General features: G+C 44.5%; 1 protein-coding gene across 3 annotated transcripts in view; it reads right to left on the bottom strand.

The window, feature by feature from the left end:
• The window catches only part of raph1a (Ras association (RalGDS/AF-6) and pleckstrin homology domains 1a), a 356622-nt gene that overhangs the window by 310895 nt on the left and 20037 nt on the right, over window positions 1-25690 (bottom strand). The gene's annotated exons all lie outside the window — the stretch shown is intronic.

Raw genomic sequence — 25690 nt, forward strand, 5'->3', positions numbered from 1 at the left:
GGAGAAATACGTATATGTGGGATGAGTCACATGTGTCATTGTGAAATGACCACATAGTTTACAAGTTATACAGAGAATGTTGCACATATAATGAGTCAGGCTACAGTTTTTGATTTAGGTTTTATGGTTAACTGATTATGCTAATTGCTCATTTGCAGCAATAAAATACCCCTTTTTTCACCATATACATATTTTATAACATTTATATGTTTCAATGTTGTTTTATGGCAACTCAGCACTTTGATAAAGCAATGCCATTTGAAATAATTATTTTTGTTCTTTATTATAATCTGTTTTATTCTTTATTATTGTATATTTCAACAGCCAAGGGACATTTGACAATTTGTTGATTTTCAAGTATTTTAAGTTTTCAAATAATGTTCTGTTGTTAAAGTGATGAAGGTGGTGGTGGCCAAGTGGTTAATGCGCTTGGTTTCATTGCAGAAGGTTCCAGGTTCAAATCCCACCCCCACCACATTTCTCCATGTAATGTGGAGTTGCGTCAGGAAGGGCATCCAGTGTAAAACCTGTGCCAGTTCAACATGCAGATCCACCTTGGATTTGCTGTGGCGACCCCGAGTGCAAACAAGGGAGCAGCCGAAGGGACTTACTGTTAAATAAAGTGATGGAAGGAGAGAAAAACTGTTTCCCTGGCACATTTTTTAAAAATTCCCCGCTAATCTGATTAATCGAGTCGAAACCCCAACAGATTAATCGATTACCCAAATAATTGTTTGTTGCAGCCCTAGACATGGACATAGAACTCAATTTTCTATGGGTCTTGAAAAAACACTCAAATGCTGAAAAATCCTGGCACTGGGATGTTCTGAACTTTGAATATGGCTGGCACTCAATGAGTTAATGACTAATCCAATTGATCTACAAAAACACAATAAATCAATAACACTGACAATACTGTTTAAATAACATAGACCACAATAACATTTAAAACCTCAAAACCGTGAACTCCAATTTTGCACTGCAGCACAAAATCCATTTTTTATTGGTTAGCTAAAACTGATCATTTCTCCAAAAATATTAGTGCCATCAACTTTCCATTTTCGCGGTGGTCATCCTTAACCCAAAATACATAAGCATGCCAAAGGGCAAATGTCAGCTCGCCCCGATTTTACGTGATCTAAGCCATACACACGCACGCGCGCGCACCCACAAAATGATGTAATCTTAGACACACTTTGCTTTCATAGCATCACTTGCCACACCACCTTTCTTAGCACACTGCAGCACCCTCCTGAAATTAGCAGCTCTATCTACTGAATTTAGAATTGGATCAAATTTTGAACTGAATCAGGGCCCAATGAATTGGAATTGAACTGAAACGTGAAATACTGAGACTCACACCCCTAGTCTCCGCTTCGCTTGGACTTGTATGTATGCGTTTGTGAGTGTGCATGTAGCGTGGCGCTGAACCAGCTTGCACAGTGATTTGAGGAGAAACTGTAACAAAGTTGGTTACAAAAGCTGATGTTTAATTCAATCTCCACCTCTTTGCCGAGATATCGCTCTTCTTAGGAGGTAACGTACTCAGCCGTTGTGTTGTCTTTCAGACAGTAAAACATTGTTGCTTTGTGTTTTTGACAGTAGTCAGTGAGTACTTGCAGCTGGAGACTGAGTTGGACTTTTCACCAACCTTTTTTGATAAGTACTCATACTCCTGCACATACCAGTTTTCTGATGAGAGGTGGAGGTGGATTTCCCACCATAAGTGTTGCTGGGTGTAAACGCACCCACATCTAACTGTTTTTGCTCCTCGCCAGCAGTACCAGAACCGACAAGCGGAGGCAGTGGCCACCTGGGAGTTCGGGACTTGGCGGCTCCAGTATTCCCGGGGTTCGGTGGCAGAGGAAATCGTGTGGTTCCGGTTCTGCTTTGGACAGACGTCTCTTATCTTCGAGCCTGCCCACATGACACATTCTGTGAATTGACTTCATTGCATTCTATTGTGATCTGCCGTGTTTGTTGTGCTCATTCACAACAGCAAAGTGTTATTATTTGACTTCCTCCATTGTCCGTTCATTTGCGCCCCCTGTTGTGGGTCCGTGTTCCTACACTTTCACAACAGGATATCTTGGCCCGCGTCGTGGACCCCGAGGGGCATCACCCGGCTGTTGAACGGCCAATGGAAGAGCAGGGCGCACAGGCGTCTGCAGGAGGCATGATCAGTGAGTTGCAGCAAATCCTCACCGCTTTTACTGCTCGGTTGGATCGAATGACCGAGCAGAACGTCCTCCTTAACCGCAGGGTGGAGGCTATCACCGCGCAGGTGGAAGCGCGCGCTCAGGGCGATGCTGCGGCTCCTCCTCCTGCCAATCCTGTGCACAATATTGACGTTCCACAGGTCGTTCAACGACCCCTCCCACCTTCCCCTGAAGCATACATAAGCCCTCCAGAGCCGTATGGGGGTTGTGTGGAGACGTGCGCGGACTTTCTTATGCAGTGTTCGCTCGTCTTCGCACAACGTCCCGTCATGTACGCGACTGATGCTAGTAAGATAGCTTATGTGATTAATCTGCTTCGCGGTGAGGCACGCGCTTGGGCTACAGCGCTCTGGGAACAAAATTCACGGCTCCTTCTGACACACGATGGGTTTGTGAGGGAGTTCAGAACAGTGTTCGATCACCCGAATAGAGGAGAGACCGCTTCAGCCGTGCTGCTGTCAATAAGACAGGGGCGCCGGAGCGTAGCTGCTTATGCAGTCGACTTCCGCATCGCGGCTGCGAGGTCCGGCTGGAATAACACTGCCCTCCGTGCCGCCTTCGTAAATGGACTGTCGTTGGTCCTGAAGGAGCACCTGGTGGCTAAGGACGAACCGCGGGATTTAGACGGGCTTATTGATCTCGTTATACGGCTAGACAATCGGCTAGAAGAACGACGTCGGGAACGAGACGAAGGGCGTGGCCGGGCACGCGCCATCCCTCCTCCTTCCGGTTCCGACCGAGTTCCGCCCTCCCCACACTCCATGGCCTCTACGCTCCGTGTGGTTACAGCTCCCCCTGCTGATGAAGCTATGGACACGAGCAGGGCCACATTTAGGCCACCAGATAGACAAAGGAGGCTGGTCCGCGGAGCGTGCTTTGTTTGTGGCTCGATAGAGCATCAACTGAGAGACTGCCCCGAGTGGTTAAACACCAACGCCCGCCCCTAGAAACTGGGCTAAGGGTGGGCCAAGACATTCACGTGGGACATACCCATATTGCCACACGACTCCCAGTTACGATCCTTTATGGGGATTTAACCCTTCAGGCCCCAGCACTGGTGGACACGGGCTCTGAAGGGAATCTGCTAGATAGCAGATGGGCCAGGGAGGCAGGGCTCCCTCTAGTGGCGCTTACTTCGCCAGTGCAGGTGCGGGCACTAGATGGCACCCTACTCCCTCTAATCACACACAAGACACCACCAGTAACTCTGGTGGTGTCAGGGAACCACCGGGAGGAGATCGAGTTTTTTGTGACTCCTTCTACCTCCCGCGTGATTCTCGGGTTCCCCTGGATGTTAAAACACAATCCCCGGATTGATTGGCCGTCCGGGGTAGTGGTTCAGTGGAGCGAAACCTGCCATCAGGTGTGTTTAGGTTCCTCGGTTCCTCCCGGTTCCCAGGCTAAGGAGGAGGTCAGAGTCCCGCCCAATCTGGCGACGGTGCCGGTGGAGTACCATGACCTTGTGGATGTGTTCAGTAAGGATCTGGCGCTCACCCTTCCCCCGCACCGCCCTTACGATTGTGCCATTGATTTGGTTCCAGGCGTAGAGTTCCCGTCCAGCAGGCTGTACAACCTCTCACGACCTGAGTGCGAATCAATGGAGACCTACATCCGGGACTCTTTAGCTGCCGGGTTGATCCGGAATTCCACCTCCCCGATGGGTGCAGGTTTCTTTTTTGTGGGCAAAAAAGATGGCGGACTCCGTCCATGCATTGATTACAGGCGGTTGAACGAAATCACGGTTCGCAATCGATACCCGTTGCCCTTGTTGGATTCGGTGTTCACGCCTCTGCATGGCGCTAAAATATTCACTAAGCTGGATCTTAGAAATGCGTATCACCTGGTTCTGATCCGGAAGGGAGACGAGTGGAAGACGGCATTTAACACCCCGTTAGGTCACTTTGAGTACCTGGTCATGCCGTTCGGCCTCACAAACGCCCCCGCGACGTTCCAAGCATTGGTTAATGACGTCTTGCGGGATTTCCTGCACCGATTAGTCTTTGTATATCTGGACGATATACTCATCTTTTCTCCGGATCCTGAGACCCATGTCCGGCATGTACGTCAGGTCCTGCAGCGGTTGTTGGAGAACCGGCTGTTTGTGAAGGGTGAGAAGTGTGAGTTTCACCGCACTTCTTTGTCCTTCCTGGGGTTTATCATCTCCTCCAACTCCGTCGCTCCTGATCCGGCCAAGGTTGCGGCGGTGAGAGACTGGCCCCAACCTACAAGCCGTAGGAAGCTGCAACAGTTCCTCTGCTTTGCAAATTTCTACAGGAGGTTCATTAAGGGCTACAGTCAGGTAGTTAGCCCCCTGACAGCCCTGACCTCTCCAAAAGTCCCCTTCACCTGGTCGGATCGGTGCGATGCCGCGTTCAAGGAGTTGAAACGGCGCTTCTCGTCTGCACCCGTTCTGGTGCAGCCCGATCCTAGTCGCCAGTTTGTGGTTGAAGTGGACGCCTCGGACTCAGGGATAGGAGCTGTGCTTTCCCAGAGCGGAGAGACCGATAAGGTTCTTCACCCGTGTGCCTACTTTTCCCGCAGGTTGACCCCGGCAGAACGGAACTATGACGTCGGCAATCGAGAACTCCTTGCGGTGAAAGAGGCTCTTGAAGAGTGGAGACACCTGTTGGAGGGAACGTCCGTGCCATTCACGGTTTTCACTGACCATTGGAACCTGGAATATATCAGGACCGCCAAGCGGCTGAATCCCAGGCAAGCCCGCTGGTCACTGTTCTTCGGCCGTTTTGACTTCAGGATCACCTACCGCCCCGGGACCAAAAACCAGAGATCGGATGCCTTGTCCCGGGTGCATGAAGACGAAGTCAAAACCGAGCTGTCGGATCCACCGGAACCTATCATCCCGGAGTCCGCTATCGTGGCCACCCTCACCTGGGATGTGGAGAAGACCGTCAGGGAGCCCCTGGCACGGAGCCTGGACCCAGGAACCGGGCCGAAGAACAAACTTTACGTCCCACCAGAGGCCAGGGCTGCAGTCTTGGACTTCTGTCACGGTTCCAAGCTCTCCTGTCATCCAGGGGTGCGAAGAACTGTGGCAGTTGTCCGGCAGCGCTTCTGGTGGGCGTCCCTGGAGGCCGACGTCCGGGATTATATCCAGGCCTGCGCCACCTGCGCCAGGGGCAAGGCAGACCACCGCAGGGCACCGGGACTGCTCCAGCCGCTTCCTGTGCCTCACCGCCCCTGGTCCCACATCGGCCTGGATTTTGTGACGGGCCTCCCGCCGTCCCAGGGCAACACCACCATCTTCACGATAGTGGACCGATTCTCCAAGGCGGCCCACTTCGTGGCCCTCCCAAAGCTCCCGACGGCCCAGGAGACTGCAGACCTCCTGGTCCACCACGTCGTCCGGCTGCATGGGATTCCAACAGACATCGTCTCCGATCGCGGTCCCCAGTTCTCCTCGCAGGTCTGGAGGAGCTTCTGCCGGGAACTGGGGGCCACGGTGAGTCTCTCGTCCGGGTATCACCCTCAGACCAACGGGCAGGCAGAACGGGCCAATCAGGAAGTGGAACAGGCCCTGCGCTGCGTGACGGCCGCGCACCCAGCGGCCTGGAGTACCCATTTGGCCTGGATTGAGTATGCCCGTAACAGCCAGGTGTCTTCTGCCACCGGCCTCTCCCCTTTTGAGGTGTGTCTGGGGTACCAGCCCCCGTTGTTTCCAGTGGTCGGGGGAGAGGTCGGTGTGCCCTCGGTCCAGGCCCACCTGCGGAAGTGCCGTCGGGTGTGGCGCGCCGCCCGTTCTGCCTTGCTGAAGGCCCGGACGAGGGCAAAAGCCCATGCAGACCGCCGGCGGACCCCGGCCCCTGCATATCAGCCAAGGCAGGAGGTGTGGTTGTCAACAAAGGACATTCCCCTCAAAGTGGACTCCCCTAAACTGCAGGACCGTTACATCGGTCCCTTCAAGATACTCAAGGTCATCAGTCCAGCCGCAGTGAGGCTTCAGCTTCCGGCCTCACTGCGGATCCATCCTGTTTTCCATGTGTCCCGTATAAAACCACATCACACCTCACCCCTTTGTGCTCCGGGTCCGGCACCGCCTCCTGCCCGGATCGTCGATGGTGAGCCAGCTTGGACTGTGCGCCGGCTCTTGGATGTCCGTAGGATGGGCCGGGGCTTCCAGTATTTGGTGGACTGGGAGGGGTACGGACCCGAAGAACGCTCCTGGGTGAAGAGGAGCTTCATCCTAGACCCGGCCCTCCTGGCCGATTTCTACCGCCGCCACCCGGACAAGCCTGGTCGGGCGCCAGGAGGTGCCCGTTGGGGGGGGGTCCTGTTGTGTGGGCCGCTGAAGAGGAGGTACTGCTGGCCCACCACCACCAGAGGGCACCCTGCCTGGAGTGCGGGCTCCAGGCACAAGAGGGCGCTGCCGCCTCACAGGAGCAGCCGGGGTGACAGCTGTCACTTATCACCTATGACAGCTGTCACCAATCATCTGATCTTCATTTGTATATCAGCAAGACGACATCTCCACCTCTTTGCCGAGATATCGCTCTTCTTAGGAGGTAATGTACTCAGCCGTTGTGTTGTCTTTCAGACAGTAAAACATTGTTGCTTTGTGTTTTTGACAGTAGTCAGTGAGTACTTGCAGCTGGAGACTGAGTTGGACTTTTCACCAACCTTTTTTGATAAGTACTCATACCCCTGCACATACCAGTTTTCTGATGAGAGGTGGAGGTGGATTTCCCACCATAAGTGTTGCTGGGTGTAAACGCACCCACATCTAACTGTTTTTGCTCCTCGCCAGCAGTACCAGATCCGACAAGCGGAGGCAGTGGCCACCTGGGAGTTCGGGACTTGGCGGCTCCAGTATTCCCGGGGTTCAGTGGCAGAGGAAATTGTGTGGTTCCGGTTCTGCTTTGGACAGACGTCTCTTATGTTCGAGCCTGCCCACATGACACATTCTGTGAATTGACTTCATTGCATTCTATTGTGATCTGCCATGTTTGTTGTGCTCATTCACAACAGTAAAGTGTTATTATTTGACTTCCTCCATTGTCCGTTCATTTGCGCCCCCTGTTGTAGGTCCGTGTTCCTACACTTTCACAACATTATGTAGTAATGTGTCAAATGTGCTTCATTGCGTCGGTCACACTTTTGATTAAGCCCACGTTGTGTAGACCTTATTTCTAGCATGAAAAACTTTTGTTTACTGCTAAGAGGTTGAAACATTCAGATTCACTCGTCGTCCGGAAGGGTTCTGGAGATTACTGCCGTTCGCCTTGCGTTACGGCCTGTTACGATATAATTTTGACCGTTACGCTTATTTTGGACCATGTAATCAACGGTTTCTGCAGCGCGACTCCAGTTTGAAGCGTGAATCAATGATTCGATTCAATGCCTCGTGGCTTTTTGATTCGCTGCTCTTCAGAAGCGGTAAGTCCGCTTCTTAACCCCTCTCAAAGCCATTAAAATATCATGAGTCATTTTTGTGTGTATTAAAGTCATTAACTGGGACTATTGTCTTGTTGCAGTCAACAAACGAGAATCGTCCTCCATTCCTTTGTCACAGATTCAAACACCGCGCAGCTCTGTGCTGAAACAGAGTCCGCTCGGAATTAATAACTTCAAAAGGAATCGCCGCTTTAAATAAAATGACACCTCTTACAAACGTTGCAATACAGACAATAAACTACAATCGACTAAAACATTTTTTCCTCCCAAAATGAGACGTCTATGAGCTGTAGAGCTCAGCTCATAGGTATGGAAAGACATTCATACCACTATTAATGTCTGAAAGGAAATGCTTTTGACAAAAACTAAGATTTTATTTCTGTTTATGTCCAGAGATCAAGGATCCACCATATAGCGTTTATTATCCAGAGTTTAAGGATCCAGTAAACAATTTCATATTTATTTACTTTAAGACTCAATAAAATGTTGTTCAATTTCACCGTAATCAGCTTATAAAGCGCTAAATTACAACAAAAGCCGTCTCAAGGTGCCTCACACAGAACAGTTCAACATAAAAAATTAAAATAAATAATAAAAAAACCTAATTAAAAACAGAAGTAAAAGAATAAAACATAAAATAAAAACTACTCATAACAAAGAGAATAAAAATAGGTTTTTGATTTCCACCCAAAGGGACCAAGAATGAAGGGCGAATGTTTCAAGATTTGTTTAATAACTTTTGTAGAGTTGAGTTTTGTTTTGTTTTTTTGTAATGTTATTTATCTTTTCCTTAGAGATTAATGCAACTTTGCACAGATTTTTTTTTGTACTAGACAGTTCTTTGTTACTGTTCTTGAAAATTGCAGAAACATACTACAGGGTCTTGTGAAAAGAATTGTATTTTACTGTTATATGATAGTTTCCTCACGTTATATCAGGGTCCATGTTTTCTTGTTAAAATGTTCTACCAGCATAAAAACCAACCTCTGCTTGCACTAAGGTTGTTTTAAAGTTTTTTGTTCTTGAAAGTTGCAGAATAGAAAAATAAATTGTGAAAATAATGTTTCCTTAGTGTTTGTGTTTCTTTCCTCTCACAATTACTTGTCTGCAACTGAAAAAGTTTTTCTACCTGTAATATAACCTATATCTAAGTTGCAGCAACAAGGGGTACAAGATCAGATGTATTTCACAACTCTTTTTAAGGATATGTATTTGCTAATTTCACAAAGGTTTAATTCTTGATTGCATTTTTTGAACTTCAAAAATCTTCTCTGTTATAAAGTTAATCAATATGAGGACAAAGCTTCAGCTTTTAGCTCATACCTTTTTTGTTAAGGGTCCAAAAACGAACATTTTATTCATTAAAAAAAAATATATATATATATATATATATATATATATATATATATATATATATATACGAGGGCTGTCAATAAAGTAACGGTCCTTTTTATTTTTTTCAAAAACTATATGGATTTCATTCATATGTTTTTACGTCAGACATGCTTGAATCCTCGTGCGCATGCGTGAGTTTTTCCACGCCTGTCGGTGACGTCATTCGCCTGTGAGCACTCCTTGTGGGAGGAGTCGTCCAGCCCCTCGTCGGAATTCCTTTGTCTGAGAAGTTGCTGAGAGACTGGCGCGTTGTTTGATCAAAATTTTTTCTAAACCTGTGAGACACATCGAAGTGGACACGGTTCGAAAAATTAAGCTGGTTTTCAGTGAAAATTTTAACGGCTGATGAGAGATTTTGAGGTGATTCTGTCGCTTTAAGGACTTCCCACGGTGCGAGACGTCGCTCAGCGCTCTCAGGCGCCGTCGTCAGCCTGTTCAAGCTGAAAACCTCCACATTTCAGGCTCTATTGATCCAGGACGTCGTGAGAGAACAGAGAAGTTTCAGAAGAAGTCGGTTTCAGCATTTTATCCGGATATTCCACTGTTAAAGGAGATTTTTTTAATGAAAGACGTGCGGACGGGTCCGCGCGTCGGGACGCAGCCGACACGGTGCTCCGCCACAGGAAAAACACCTCTGTTGAAAGCCTTAAAGACAAGTTGGAACATGTCCTGCCTGTTAAACAATTTCTCATATACTCACTCCACTGAAAGCCATCAAAAGCCGCCTGGATTTTACAAATGTTATCAACACGGAGGTGTTTTTCCTGTGCCGCCGCACCGCGTCGGCTGCGTCCCGACGCGCGGACCCGTCCGCACGTCTTTCATTAAAAAAATCTCCTTTAACAGTGGAATATCCGGATAAAATGCTGAAACCGACTTCTTCTGAAACTTCTCTGTTCTCTCACGACGTCCTGGATCAATAGAGCCTGAAATGTGGAGGTTTTCAGCTTGAAACAGGCTGACGATGGCGCCTGAGAGCGCTGAGCGACATCTCGCACCGTGGTAAGTACTTAAAGCGACAGAATCACCTCAAAATCTCTCATCAGCCGTTAAAATTTTCACTGAAAACCAGCTTAATTTTTCGAACCGTGTCCACTTCGATGTGTCTCACAGGTTTAGAAAAAATTTTGATCAAACAACGCGCCAGTCTCTCAGCAACTTCTCAGACAAAGGAATTCCAACGAGGGGCTGGACGACTCCTCCCACAAGGAGTGCTCACAGGCGAATGACGTCACCGACAGGCGTGGAAAAACTCACGCATGCGCACGAGGGTTCAAGCATGTCTGACATAAAAACATATGAATGAAATCCATATAGTTTTTGAAAAAAATAAAAAGGACCTATACTTTATTGACAGCCCTCGTATATATATATATATATATATATATATATATATATATATATATATATATATATATATATATATATATATATATATATATATCGGTTGATTTATCAATTATTGGCATTTTTTCACCCAAATATCGTTATCGGCATCGGCCTCAAAAAAATCCATATCCTCTAGTAAGGACATGACATTGAAAGTACATAAAAAAAACACAGAGCGAGTAACTTCATCCAAAGCAACTGACGACATGTAATCCAACTGAAAAATGTAAAAAAAAAAAAAAATTAAGTTTCCATTTTCACTGTCGCATGGTCATATCAAGAGGAAAAACTCTTGTGCATGAAGGCAGCTCGCTGCCTCGCTAGGAGGTCATGACCATAGCAAATGCTGAGTCCATTCAATATTGCCACATGCTCTTTTCTTCCTCTTCCTCACTTCCTCCCACAGCGGTTTTATTTGGTTTTTCACCTGCTCTGCCACGATGACGAACATGTAAGAAACGTCGGCTTGTTCTTACAGCTTCGAGCTCACCGTTGCCTTGATAGGGGGCATGTGGGAGTTGTTGTACTGCTGCAAAGCAGTTCATGCTTCTCAGGAGACCAGAGACTTTCTCATTCAAAGGACATCGGCTCAGTGTCCCTCAAGTTGCAAGGCTGGTTTTCTGGTACGAGACCCTTTGGTGGGGAGGAGCCCCATGCTCTCTGGAGCAAGTCATTTACTGATTATAATTACTCAAACTGTAAAATTAAGGGAAAAATGTTGCACAGTTCCCCTTTAATCATTAAAACAAACAGATGTTAGGTGCAGCCCTAGTTTTGATTTTAAAAACTACAGTGTAGTCACATGGGACATTCATCTTGTGCCGTTTTTAAAGTGGTCTAACAGAATTTATAATGACATCTAGTGGTAAGGTTTCAGATTGCAATCCAAACAATACCCTGTATTACAGTTCTTGAAAAGGACACAGGTTGGATCACCCCGGAAAATACAAACATAGGCAGCACATTTATGCGAACTCCCAAGTGTCTTTCCCTGTTCAACAAAGCCAGCGTGGTTTGTGCAGCTCACAACATGGACTTGGACGTCCCTCCTCCATCCCACGTCATCGTATTATTGAGAACAAGATGAGTGGCATCTCAAGTAATTATTACACCCATTAATCACAGTAACGTTATATTTAAAAAGGATTTATAACTGAGAGGTGGCAACACATCTCAAACATTGGGTCTTGTTCACGAGCGAACTGTGTGTGTGGGTTATTCTGCAAAAGATGGCTGAGCCTCTGTGGAAGTGAGACAGTGACAGCTGACGATTTAGAGACTGAAGAAGATCATCATCAGCATAACGGGGTAGTTAAACGAATAAACACTCATCTCTCATAAAGGGTTAAAACACCGTGCACAGACATGAAGACATCACCCACCGCAAAACAAACTAGTGTGCTTGATGTAGGGCAGAAAGGCACATTCAGCGGCAGAGTTTTGTGTTAACTGGATTATAAACGTCACTGCTGCCCAGTTCAGCTGACAGACGTCCCAACTGCAATCGAGCGGACAGTCAGCCTGAGCGTTCTACGGGCTCCACCATCCCCGTCTCCAGTGCTGATGTCCATCAGTGTAGCTAAGTGCTTACTCGTGCACGCCGCTGCTCAGACATCCATTAAAGGCTCCGGGAAATGTTGTCATTACGTCCTTAATGTAATGCATTTAGACATTCCAGTGCTCTTTAACACAGTGCTTCCCAGCTGCTGAGCCGGAGTCCAACCCACCTCTGAAGTCACATTTTAAAGTTCAGAGCACACACACATCCTCAGACTTTCATCTACCATCGTGTCGGCCTGCTGGCCCAACGACACAAAACTGGGAGTCACTGACTCTGAAACTGTCATGAAGTGCACAGAGGAAAGTGATAGCTGCTCTGCTCTCTCTCTCTCTCACACACACACACGCACGCTACATGTATCACTAATAGTAAAGTACTTACCTCAGGATTCAGGCGAGGTAGTCATTAAACATGACGCAATAAGACAAGCTGGCTTGGGTTGTACCATGAAAGTTTGATCATTTTGTTACGTTCACTCTATCTTGCATCGGCATGATTGAGGAGGTCAGAAGCAGAGCTCCTCCTGAAATATCCCAACAGCTGTGACTGCAGTCACCATTCGCCGCTGCCACTCCTTACAACAAAAGCTCCCACAGCAGTGTTTGCTGACCACACAGCAAAGGACATGTCCCCCAGTGACAGAGTAGAAAATGACACAAGATACAAGCAACCTACTCACACACTTTCAAACTCGTCCACTGCAGCATGCACCGATCCACATTTTTTCACTTCTGGTCCAATCCCGATATCTGCCGATACTGATATTATTCTGAGACCAGAGCTCTGTTTGCTTTAATATTATTACCATTGTTGTTGCTTTTATATGATGATATTTTGTGTCCCCAGTTATACAGCTTCATGCTGAAGTGGTATAGAGGAGGATTTTCTTAAAAAGAAGACCTGAAAGTTCAGCTACAATTTGCCCGACAATGCAAATCTAGATTTAATGTTTTGGTGAAAGAATTAAATAAATTTATTTATTGTTGGGACAGTGGCTGAAGTTTCATCTCTTGAACACTAGATGGCACACCCACTCTGAATACAGGAAGTGTCTTTGGGATGGTCAGAGAGAGCATTTCTTCATTTACAAAACTCAACACAAAAACACCGTACTTAATTTACTCATATTTGAAGTAAGTCTGGGTAAATCGTCTCATCCTGGTTCATTTTGTCTTTCTGCTCCGGTTAAAAAAATCCTTGCATTAATGTGGCACTTTGTCAAATGTTTGATGCAGGTTTTGACAGACCATTGGCCTCTCGGTTCAACGGCTTTGCAAATATTTCACGTTGCCGTCTTGGGTTTGCGGTGCTCAGGGGACATGTCAGCAACATAACTTCCCCGTGCTTGCCTGTTAGCCGGCTGCTAACCGCAGAAAGGACCTCCCAAACAGAGGCGTCTGACACACAGCACTCACTCCTCGTCTCAGTGAGAGACACCCCTCCATTCAGAACCCCCACCCCCCCCCACCCCGCAGCAAACAGAGCAGCAAAGGCAGCATTTCTAGTTCACAGACATTTCACAGCGTTTTCCTATATAGGAAAACCCCGTAGGTTGAAAATTCCAATCTGTGAATTATGTTGGTATCAGAAACCGATACGGATAATGGAACAGATCCAACCCTACCTACACTGGAGTTGGATCACCAAAACACACACACAGTGTCACAGTTCACTACAGTGATAACAGCAAATTACAAAGCCAGCACCTCCTGACCTCCTTCTGATGATTATCCTTGACCTGTGGCTACAGACAGTGCTGCATGCACTGGAGCTGAATCCATAGACCAGACTAGCCTGCTTATTTTCCCCTCACTCATTGTGTGAACTACACAAGAAACATCTATCTATAAAGCTAGAAGCATCCATGTGAGTGCGAGTATGTGACTCGCATATCTCTCTATTTGTCAGATCACCCTCAGCTTTTGGATATGGCTTGCGCATGGCATGATGATGTGCATCCTTTATTAGGAAAATTTGGGGAATTAATAACCCTAAACCTTTATTTTTATTAACACTGTAACATTCGTACTTCCAAGATGGGGTGGCTCGCTGATGTTCCTGGTAGTAAAGTTAAAACAGCATCACATAGTTCATGTTGCTCGTAGGAATGAGGTTGATCAGTAAATGAGTCCACCCACCACTTTAATCATATCTTAGATCTTGTTCTGACTTATGGTATGGAAATAGAAGACTTAACAGTATTCCCTGAAAACTCCCTTCTGTCTGATCATTTCTTAATAACATTTACATTTACTCTGATGGACTACCCAGCAGTGGGGAATAAGTTTCATTACACTAGAAGTCTTTCAGAAAGCGTTGTAACTAGGTTTAAGGATATGATTCCTTCTTTATGTTCTCTAATGCCATATACCAACACAGTGCAGAGTAGCTACCTAAACTCTGTAAGTGAGATAGAGTATCTCGTCAATAGTTTTACATCCTCAATGAAGACAACATTGGATGCTGTAGCTCCTCTAAAAAAGAGAGCTTTAAATCAGAAGTGCCTGACTCCGTGGTATAACTCACAAACTCGTAGCTTAAAGCAGATAACCCGTAAGTTGGAGAGGAAATGGCGTCTCACTAATTTAGAAGATCTTCACTTAGCCTGGAAAAAGAGTCTGTTGCTCTATAAAAAAGCCCTCCGTAAAGCTAGGACATCTTTCTACTCATCACTAATTGAAGAAAATAAGAACAACCCCAGGTTTCTTTTCAGCACTGTAGCCAGGCTGACAAAGAGTCAGAGCTCTATTGAGCTGAGTATTCCATTAACTTTAACTAGTAATGACTTCATGACTTTCTTTGCTAACAAAATTTTAACTATTAGAGAAAAAATTACTCATAACCATCCCAAAGACGTATCGTTATCTTTGGCTGCTTTCAGTGATGCCGGTATTTGGTTAGACTCTTTCTCTCCGATTGTTCTGTCTGAGTTATTTTCATTAGTTACTTCATCCAAACCATCAACATGTTTATTAGACCCCATTCCTACCAGGCTGCTCAAGAGATTAGAGCATGCCATAGGTATTAAAGGCACTGCGCTGCGGTGGTTTGAATCATATTTGTCTAATAGATTACAATTTGTTCATGTAAATGGGGAATCTTCTTCACAGACTAAAGTTAATTATGGAGTTCCACAAGGTTCTGTGCTAGGACCAATTTTATTCACTTTATACATGCTTCCCTTAGGCAGTATTATTAGACGGTATTGCTTAAATTTTCATTGTTACGCAGATGATACCCAGCTTTATCTATCCATGAAGCCAGAGGACACACACCAATTAGCTAAACTGCAGGATTGTCTTACAGACATAAAGACATGGATGACCTCTAATTTCCTGCTTTTAAACTCAGATAAAACTGAAGTTATTGTACTTGGCCCCACAAATCTTAGAAACATGGTGTCTAACCAGATCCTTACTCTGGATGGCATTACCCTGACCTCTAGTAATACTGTGAGAAATCTTGGAGTCATTTTTGATCAGGATATGTCATTCAAAGCGCATATTAAACAAATATGTAGGACTGCTTTTTTGCATTTACACAATATCTCTAAAATCAGAAAGGTCTTGTCTCAGAGTGATGCTGAAAAACTAATTCATGCATTTATTTCCTCTAGGCTGGACTATTGTAATTCATTATTATCAGGTTGTCCTAAAAGTTCCCTAAAAAGCCTTCAGTTAATTCAAAATGCTACAGCTAGAGTACTGACGGGGACTAGAAGGAGAGAGCATATCTCACCCATATTGGCCTCTCTTCATTGGCTTCCTGTTAATTCTAGAATAGAATTTAAAATTCTTCTTCTTACTTATAAGGTTTTGAATAATCAGGTCCCATCTTATCTTGGGGACCTCGTAGTACCATATCACCCCAATAGAGCGCTTCGCTCTCAGACTGCAGGCTTACTTGTAGTTCCTAGGGTTTGTAAGAGTAGAATGGGAGGCCGAGCCTTCAGCTTTCAGGCTCCTCTCCTGTGGAACCAGCTCCCAATTCAGATCAGGGAGACAGACACCCTCTCTACTTTTAAGATTAGGCTTAAAACTTTCCTTTTTGCTAAAGCTTATAGTTAGGGCTGGATCAGGTGACCCTGAACCATCCCTTAGTTATGCTGCTATAGACGTAGACTGCTGGGGGGTTCCCATGATGCACTGTTTCTTTCTCTTTTTGCTCTGTATGCACCACTCTGCATTTAATCATTAGTGATCGATCTCTGCTCCCCTCCACAGCATGTCTTTTTCCTGGTTCTCTCCCTCAGCCCCAACCAGTCCCAGCAGAAGACTGCCCCTCCCTGAGCCTGGTTCTGCTGGAGGTTTCTTCCTGTTAAAAGGGAGTTTTTCCTTCCCACTGTAGCCAAGTGCTTGCTCACAGGGGGTCGTTTTGACCGTTGGGGTTTTACATAATTATTGTATGGCCTTGCCTTACAATATAAAGCGCCTTGGGGCAACTGTTTGTTGTGATTTGGCGCTATATAAAAAAATTGATTGATTGATTGATTGATCAGATCCAATATCGGTATCAGCTTCCAATACAAGCATAATTCACAGATTGGAAATTTCTGATAAAACCTGCAGAGTTTTCTAATTCAGAAGAACTCTGTGAAACGTCTCCGCAAGTGCTGCTTTGTTGCTCTGCTCGCTGCAGAGTGCGGGGTGGTTTCTGAACTGAGGCGTGTCTTTCACTGAGACAGAGTACTCTAATGTGAGACACTTGTGTTCGAAAGGGCCCTTCCACAGTAAGCAGCCACCAAACAAGTAAGTATTCAAGAGTACTGTCGCTGACAGGACAGCAACATGCAATGTTTGCAAAGCCGTTGCATCAAGAGGCGAACGCTCAACTGCAACATGAATCAGACATTTGAAAAAGTGTATTAAGAGAGCAAAGATTTTTTAACCGGGAACAGAAAGACAAACTGAGCCAGGGTACGCCAATTTACCCAGACTGACTCCAAATATGAGTAAAGTAAGTACTTTATTTTTTTGTGGTTACTTGTTGCATTTTGAAAATGAGGAAATGCCTCCATCCTGTAAACGGTCCATGTATTCGGAGCGGGTGTGCCATCTGGTGTTCAAGAAATGAGAGTTTACCCACTGACCCAACAATAAATGAAAGTAAATTCTTTCACCAAAACATTAAAACTAGGTTTGCATCTTAGATGTACCTTTTGGCAAACTGTAGCTGTAGTTTCAAGTCGTCTTTTTAAGAAAATCCTTCTCTATACATCACTTAATCATGAAGCTCTATAACTGGGGATACAAAATATTCTTATATAAAAATCAACCATAATGACAATAGTAACATTAAAGCAAACAGAAATCTGGGGTATTGAAATAGTAGTAGCAGATCCAAATTCAGGTTTCGGGATCAGATCGGAAGTGAAAAAAAATGTCGATCGGTGCATCCCAACCTTTTCACAATAAAACTTTAATGTCAGCATCCCAGCAAATACTTTGACTGTGAAAGGAATGCTGTCAGTGTTCCTTGCAACTGAGTTTAATTTGACAACACTGAGGAGACATTAGCTAAAAACCATTGTTTGCTAACACTAACAAATTTCCCACTATTTGTACCACATTTCAGTAAGTACATAAGCTGAAAAAAAATAGCTTTGCTGTGAGTTCAAGTTCAAATAAGCTGTATTCAGGAGGTGGAGTACTGTGTTTCAAATATTCTAAATCTTCTGTTTAATTTTGTTTGAGTCTCTTCCAATAACCTGTTTAATAGGAATCCTTTCATTTTCATATAATGGATAATAAAACAGATTTTTTTTTAGGTCATATGAAACACTATCTATTATATAAAGTTGACCATTTGTTTGTTTGTGTGTGTGTGTGTGTGTGTGTGTGTGTGTGTGTGTGTGTGTGTGTGTGTGTGTGTGTGTTCGCTATGAACAGCCACAGTAATTAAGCAATTGACACCAAACTTGCTATGGTGACTGGGGGCATCAAGGGGGAGGTCACTGGAGCCCTTAGTTTGAAAGCGTACATGCACGAACACACACACGGCCAGCTTTATATATTAGATCACAACCCACTCACTGGAGCCCTTATTTTCACAGTTCACATGGTACTCAGGTCAGACAGCAAGCATCACAGTTTACTTACTATGTAGTAGCTGCTGGCTAGGGTGCACTTTAATTATACCGTATTTTCCGGACTATAAGTCGCACCAGAGTATAAGTCGCACCAGCCACTTCATCCATTATAAAGAAAAATAAACCATAAATAAGTCGCACCGGAGTATAAGTCGCACCAGCCACTTTATCCATTATAAAGAAAAATAAACCATAAATAAGTTGCACTGGAGTATAAGTCCCATGGACATACAGGTATGTTAACATGAAAAGTTCAGATGATAATATTGTGACGGCTACTGTTTTCGGATGCATATTTAACCAGTCTTAACTTGTAATCTGCAGAGTATGATTTTCTTTTTGGTGGCATTTTTTCGGGCCTTCTCCGTTGTCTTGTTAAGTTATCAGTAACGTTGAAATTTTAATTTTTCTATGGTAGTCAGAAGTCGCAGGAACAGTCACACAAGCCTCGAGTGCCCTCTCGTGAACTGCATTTTACCTACGGATATGTTTGTATTTTGCGGACCACATTGCGAGCCAAACCATGCAGCGCCTACCTGCGCAGCTCATGACCGCCCAGCGGTGTCGATACAGCTCCTTCCAAGTGCAGACGCTAATCCTCCGCCGTCGCTCAGTGCTCCCATGCAGCTCTCGGCGTCAACTCTGCTCACACTGATATCCAAGGGTTGAAGCTGTTTTGTTAGCTGTCCCGGAATAAACACCATGTTCGTCTGCTTCAAACGCTTTTCACAATCATCAACACCAGCTCCTTCCAAGTGCACACGCTAATCCTCCACCGTCGCTCACCCAGTGCTCCCACGCAGCTCTCAGCGTCAACTTAAACACTCTGCTCACACTGATATCCAAAGGTTGAAGCTGTTTTGTTCGCCATGCTGGAATAACAGCAAGCACCGTGTTCGTCAGCTTCTCACGCTGTGGGTGAGGTGAGGAATACGCGTCCAACGTTCTGTTCTCTGATTGGTTATCGCGACCAGCATAACCTATAGGACGGCCACCATACTACAGTGCCCATGATGCATTGCATTTCCTTTTCTGGTGGCCATTTTAAAACATAGATTGACTCTGTCACGTAAAATTGTTTTGTTACAGTAAATTAATTGAGATCCTACCGGTATATTTTTCATTTATAAGTCGCACCGGAGTATAGGTCGCACCCCCGGCCAAAACATGTAAAAAAGTGCGACTTATAGTCCGGAAAATACGGTAATCTGAACAGGCCAGTGTCTGCCGTATGCCTGTTAAAGTGCAGGTTTTTTTCAATTAAAATGTACCTGCTGTGTGCGGCATGCCAGAGCACTGCAGTGATATGACATGCTATCACCTTTTTATCATCATCATTCACTTGAGTCTCATGAATGTCACACAATGCTCTGCGAAAATTAATGATGACAACATACACACAATGCAACTTACTACACTTTAACTAAAGTCACATGGAATATACAATGACATGGCTAAAATTCATCTCTATTACCCATGCGTAGAACGGGTAACTCAGCTAGTATACAAATAATAATATAACATATCAATCAAAACACTGACCCCAATATCAACTCAATTCTTTATTATGAAGTTTTTGGGATTTATTTTCAAAACCTTTATTCTGAAGTTTTTTGGTACCACCCCAACACACACACACAAATAATGTCTGTATCCTTGCATTATTGTTCTTCAAGGTTCAACACTTAATTCAGTAACTAATATTGTGTTTCATTTGAATTTAAGAAAGCATGGAATTAATTTGTGGTTATCTTTCCAAAACACACTAAGGACCCCTTCACACATAGTATGAATATGGTTAATTGCGCATCAAGCAGGAATCGTATGCAATACGCGTAAAATTGTAGCTGACTCCAACGCCTCGTACACCTGTTGCTACAACTATTTGCACACACCAGAGACTGAAAGACAGAGTGTGCCCTGTGATCGATCTACATGACAAGCCAACAGTGTAACAAATACACCACTTTCAGTCACGTATCAGCAGAAATACAGTTAGTTATCACGGCACTGTTTTCTAAATCCATCCATCCATCCATCCATCCATTATCTTCTGCTTTATCCGGAGTCGGGTTGCGGGGGGAGCAGCTCAAGCAAAGCCACCCAGACCTCCCGATCCACACACACCTCCCCCAGCTCCTCCGGGGGAACCCCAAGGCGTTCCCAAGCCAGTCGAGAGATGTAGTCCCTCCAGCGTGTCCTGGGTCTTCCCCGGGGCCTCCCCCCAACGGGACGTGCCCGGAACACCTCTCCAGCGAGGCATAAAGGGGGCATCCGGAAAAGATGCCCGAGCCACCTCAACTGACTCCTTTCGACGAGGAGGAGCAGTGGCTCGACTCCGAGCTCCTCCCGAGTGACCGAGCTCCTCACCCTATCTCTAAGGGAGCGCCCAGCCACCCTACGGAGGAAACTCATCTCGGCCGCTTGTACTCGCAATCTCATTCTTTCGGTCATGAGCCAAATCTCATGACCATAGATGAGGATCGGAACGTAGATCGATCGGTAAATCGAGAGCTTTGCCCTCCTACTCAGCTCTCTCTTCACCACAACGGTCCGATACAGCGACCGCATCACTGCAGATGCTGCACCGATCCGTCTATCGATCTCACGCTCCATCTTCCCTCACTCATGAACAAGACCCCGAGATACTTAAACTCCTCCACTTGAGGCAAAGACACTCCACCGACCTGAAGAGGGCAAAGCACCTTTTTCCGGTCGAGAACCATGGTCTCGGATTTGGAGGTGCTGATTTTCATCCCGGACGCTTCACACTCGGCTGCGAACCGCCCCAGTGCACGCTGAAGATCCTGATTTGATGAAGCCAACAGAACTGTTTTCTCTTTTTTTTTTCTTTTTTTTTTAAATACATTTATCTGCTTGTTGATTTTAGCCATTTCATGCTCCTGTTGTAAGACAGTGATTGTAGCGCAGTCGTAAAGTTTCCATCTGGTAATCAGAGCTTTTGCAAACTGCAGGGTCAAATCCCGTGAATGGCATTTATTTTTTTATTAACGATTTAACCACGGGATTCTGTATTGCGTCCCCTTTTATTTATTATTTATATCAACCCAGTGACAGTCACTAATTATACAGCTGTTTTTTTATTTTATTTTTCTCCACATCAGCAGCGTAATGTGGTGCACCACGTCCCAGCTGCTCGCACTGTTTTCCTGCTGGCACGACGCTGTCACATGCACGACACCATCACAGCGGGTTCGTTCACACCTGCCCGTCAGCTCAGTGTTTTGTGGTTCGCTCATACGAGCTGTTCTGCTGTGATTCGCCCTGATTTGTAATTGTTTGTACTATGTGTGAAAGGGCCCTAAGGAACGTTACCTTACTCTATCGCCAACCCCTACCAAGTTAATGTATTGTTAATGATTGTTAATGATGAATATTGTCAGTTAATGAGAACAACCTTGAACAGTGTGAAGTTGACAGCAACCACCAATGACAGTATTAACTAATATCTTTCTTTGTTCAACATCATTTTAATTTGATATGCCAACACCAAACTGAATCCTGTTCTTTACTATTTTGTAGTGCAAGTGATAGTTACCACCCCCATAAAATTAAACTACTTCCTACGGGCACTGCACCCGTTATTTATAACAGACGGTAAACTGCTGTGTACAGTATCTGTGGATATCTTCAAACTCCACCCTGGTTATTAAAATAAGATTTCTACTGTAGTGAATGGTGGTGTGTATGTGTTACAAATATATTTATTTTACTTTTGGTGATGTATTTGAGTCACTTCATGAAAAGTTGAAAAATTGACCCTCATGTCACATATTGGTGGTGTGACATGAGGGTCAATTTTTCAATTTTCTAGCAAGGTGATATAGACTGTAAGATAAGAATATACGGCCCATGGGGAAGACATAAAATCCACTAGTACATCATGATATACTTTTTGTTGAATGGGCTCACGGAAAAGCCCCAGAGTGCTATTTTTGGCAGCTATATTAGGACTCAAGCGTAACTGGTCGAACCACGAAGTGAAATAAACATAAAGTGAATAATTGATGACTGTTACTTTATTGTTCAACTCAATTCGATCTCCCCATGGGTTTAAGGCTCTCAAGAGTGGTGCTTTCAAACAAAACAACTGGAGTTTTATTTATTGAAAAAAATTAGCAGTTTAGGAACATGGGTCTTAAATGTAACAGAGCGGGACACTACAGGTTACATTCAACACCACATTTTTGGTATGCTCTCTGCATCAGCACAGAGTGATTAAGACACTGGTCTATGGGGGGAAATTAATGTTACTGTGTGCCCATGAAATCAGAAGTAAATTCAGATAAATTAGTTGAAGTGATTTTTGTTTATTTTTCACCAAAAAGGGCAGTATGTAACAAATTTGGTGAGGTTTGGTGTCCTGATTTTCAGATAAAAAAGAAAAATTCCAAGATAATTATCTTTTCTATGTTATTACAGTGTTTTAAAATCAATATACAGTGAGACAATCATTTTATATTTTTTCCCTGCACACAGGGCTGTTTTGTTTTTACTAACCCCTTTTCATGAAGTGACCCATTTTGCTCTTCTCACTTTACAGAGAGGCATGCACAAAATGATGCTTGAGTTCTGCAGAAGAGACTAAGGAGCTGGAAAAACCAAAACACCCTGACCAGCACACACAGCGAGCTGAATTTTCCACAACCTGGGCTCAGAATCCCCAACTAGGTTAGGATCCCATGTCAGAGACGGAAAGAGTGTTGGAGCAGTTAAAAGCAACAGAAAACAAGAAGACATATAGTACACAAAACCCAGGTGTTCATTACTGAAGCTCCTCAGAGACCCCACTGAGGCCTTATCACATGAAGAATGTCAGCGTGAGATACAAGATACCAGTCCTCTGTGTCCTTCATTCAGAAGCCAGCTGCAGACAACCCAGTACTGAGCCAGGACATTAGGAAGAGGCTACCGGAAGACCTGAATCACTAAACCAGTGATCCAGCCACTGATGACAGGCTGGGATTTTCAACTCTTTGGAGCCTAGGTTCCAGGCTGCCTACCAGTTTGCCTGAGATGCTGTAGGAGATGAACTAAAAAACAGAAGGGTAATCCTATTGGGATCCTCAGTGGACCACAGCCAGAAAGAGAAAGAGACTGATCTTCTCTTGAGGTATGCAGGACAGGCTTTTGGAGTATCAAGAAGTGCACTGGGACATTGCACAAGACCTACACAGCAACCTTCTGCCAGCTGACAATGACTCAGACCTGGAACAGCAGAACATGAACTGTTTCTACTTCCCCAATCTCTGTCTGCTACTTGCACGTTCTGGTCACATACTACATAATACTTGTGCTTTATTTTCAGGTAAAATGAAAAATCTTATTTGGTTTTTAAAATGGAAGGATTCAATTTCCCTTAAGTGATGAATACAAGAACATATGAATAATATGAAAATACTGCTGAAAATATTCATTTTAATAATCAATGTTGCCCCATTCCTAGTAGAAGAGGAACAGAGAAAATAAAACAAACAAGCAAGCATAGTTTCTGGTGGGCATTTGGGGGGACGTGAATCTCTTTGAGGCACCCATCAGGAATAGTACATGGTACATGAACAGTGCATCCTTATTTATGCCATTTATACACTGCTAATAATTAATTGTGTATGTCTGACATTGAAAAGCACCATAAACTTAGTTTTGGAGAGCTGTGGCTGAGAGGGAGTATGTGAAGGAAACAGGACCGTATGAAAAGAAACCTTTCATGAAGGCCATCTTGGATTTCTTCAATCTGGTCAGAGATGGCTTCCTGAAAGTGTCAAAGATTCCTTGACCTGAAAAACATTCATGTGAATCTTGAATGTTATTCTTGAGCAACTAGAAACACAGATATGACAAATCAGTTTTTTGTCAAAGACACCTGAGTCAATGATGCAACAATTAAAAATGCATAAAATACACAGTACATCCAAGTTTACACACTGCAACTAGTCAGATTTATATTTTGGACATCATGGGCATCAGAAAAAAGTCGTTTCGCTCTGCTGTGGGGGCCAGCCCAATCCCCAGACCTTAATCCAACAGAAAACGTGTGAAATGACATCAAAAATGCTGTTTCTGAGGCAAAACCAAGAAATGCAGATGAACTGTGGAATGTAGTCAGTCGTCCTGGACTGGACTGTCAGAATAGCAATAAAATAGTACATTTTTGCATGCTTCTGAATGTGAATATGGCCTTCAAAATTAAATCAAATCATGTTTAGCTACCAGCATTTTACTTTGAAAATTCAGAGAAATAGCCATATGGGATAAGTTATGAGGATGCAAAGTCATGTGCATATACACAATTATAAGATGTATTTTAGGTCTATGAATAATAAAAATTATGTTGTGTATATTCAAAGCTTTCCTACTAATATTTAGAACAGTAAAATTTACCCAAAAACTCTTACAATTTGCCTTGGGCAAATGTAGTGTGATACACTGACACAGCTATAAAACACAGATATTACCTATTCTAGGTTAGTTTGTCAGAAAAAACTTATTAAGAGTACCTGGTTGGTTGGCTCCTTAATTGGTGTAGTGATGCTCAGAGGCCTGTTTGTGTGATAATCCTAGATTGACAATACAAGCATGTGCTATTCCTATGATACTATGATCAAGCTCTCAACTATCTGCTGATTACGTCATTGATACATAAAATTGGATGTGCCTTATGCTCAGTGTCCATGCTGGAGAAAGTTAAATTTTTGAGTCCAAGCATGGACCAAGCGTGAGATACGTGAAACCAGTGCTCCGTGCCCTTCATTCAGAAGCCAGCTGCAGACAACCCAGTTAGCACTTAGTCTTCAATTTAGGACCTTTGAGTCCAAGCATGGACTCAAAGGTGCTAAAGCCCCGTTTACACACAGACGGTAAGAGCTCCCGAAGTGTCCCGGAAGAGTTTTTGGCCGTCTTAAGGATCACCCGCCGTTGTTAACGCTGGCACTAGGGGGCGTGGCTTAGTTCCGGCTTTACCGGGAATCGTCGAAAAAATTATTCAACATGTCGAATAATTCCGGGAGCGCTCCCGGAGACCTCCTGTGACGACAGCGACAACGCGAACAACGGTGTTTGATACTTTTTAATCGCCGTTTCATCCTGCCGCAGTTCTCGTCGCGCCGCGATGACCAATCAGGGACTGAATATGTAGTGACGTGGAGATGTCTGGAGTTTGAAGATGTGAACATGTCCTGTATCTGGTAGCAGCCTGTGAGCAGGACTTATGTCTCTTTTGTCCTTTATTTTACAATCATTACAGAGTTTTTGGAGCGAGCAGCAGCACCACAGCAGCGTGGAGTGGAGTTTCTTTTTATTTTTATTTTACATGCGTGCGCGCGAATCGTCCTGGAGATTATTTTGCTTATTAGCTACACAGCTGTATAATAAAGCAAATGGTGACTGGCTTCTAAACACAATTATGACAGAGTTTTTTGGGGGAAAGAGCGAGGAGGAGCCCCGCTGCAAACAGCAGCAGCAGGGAGGGGAGTTTCTTTATTTCTTTGTTTTTTTACGTGCGCGCGAGCTAATCATCTGTAGAGAATATTTTATTAATTAACTACACAGATGTATAATAAAACAAATGGTGACTCGTTTCTAAACACAATTATGACAGAGTTTTTGGGG

Source organism: Thalassophryne amazonica, chromosome 14 (assembly GCF_902500255.1).
Source record: "Thalassophryne amazonica chromosome 14, fThaAma1.1, whole genome shotgun sequence".
Taxonomy (NCBI): Eukaryota; Metazoa; Chordata; class Actinopteri; order Batrachoidiformes; family Batrachoididae; genus Thalassophryne; species Thalassophryne amazonica.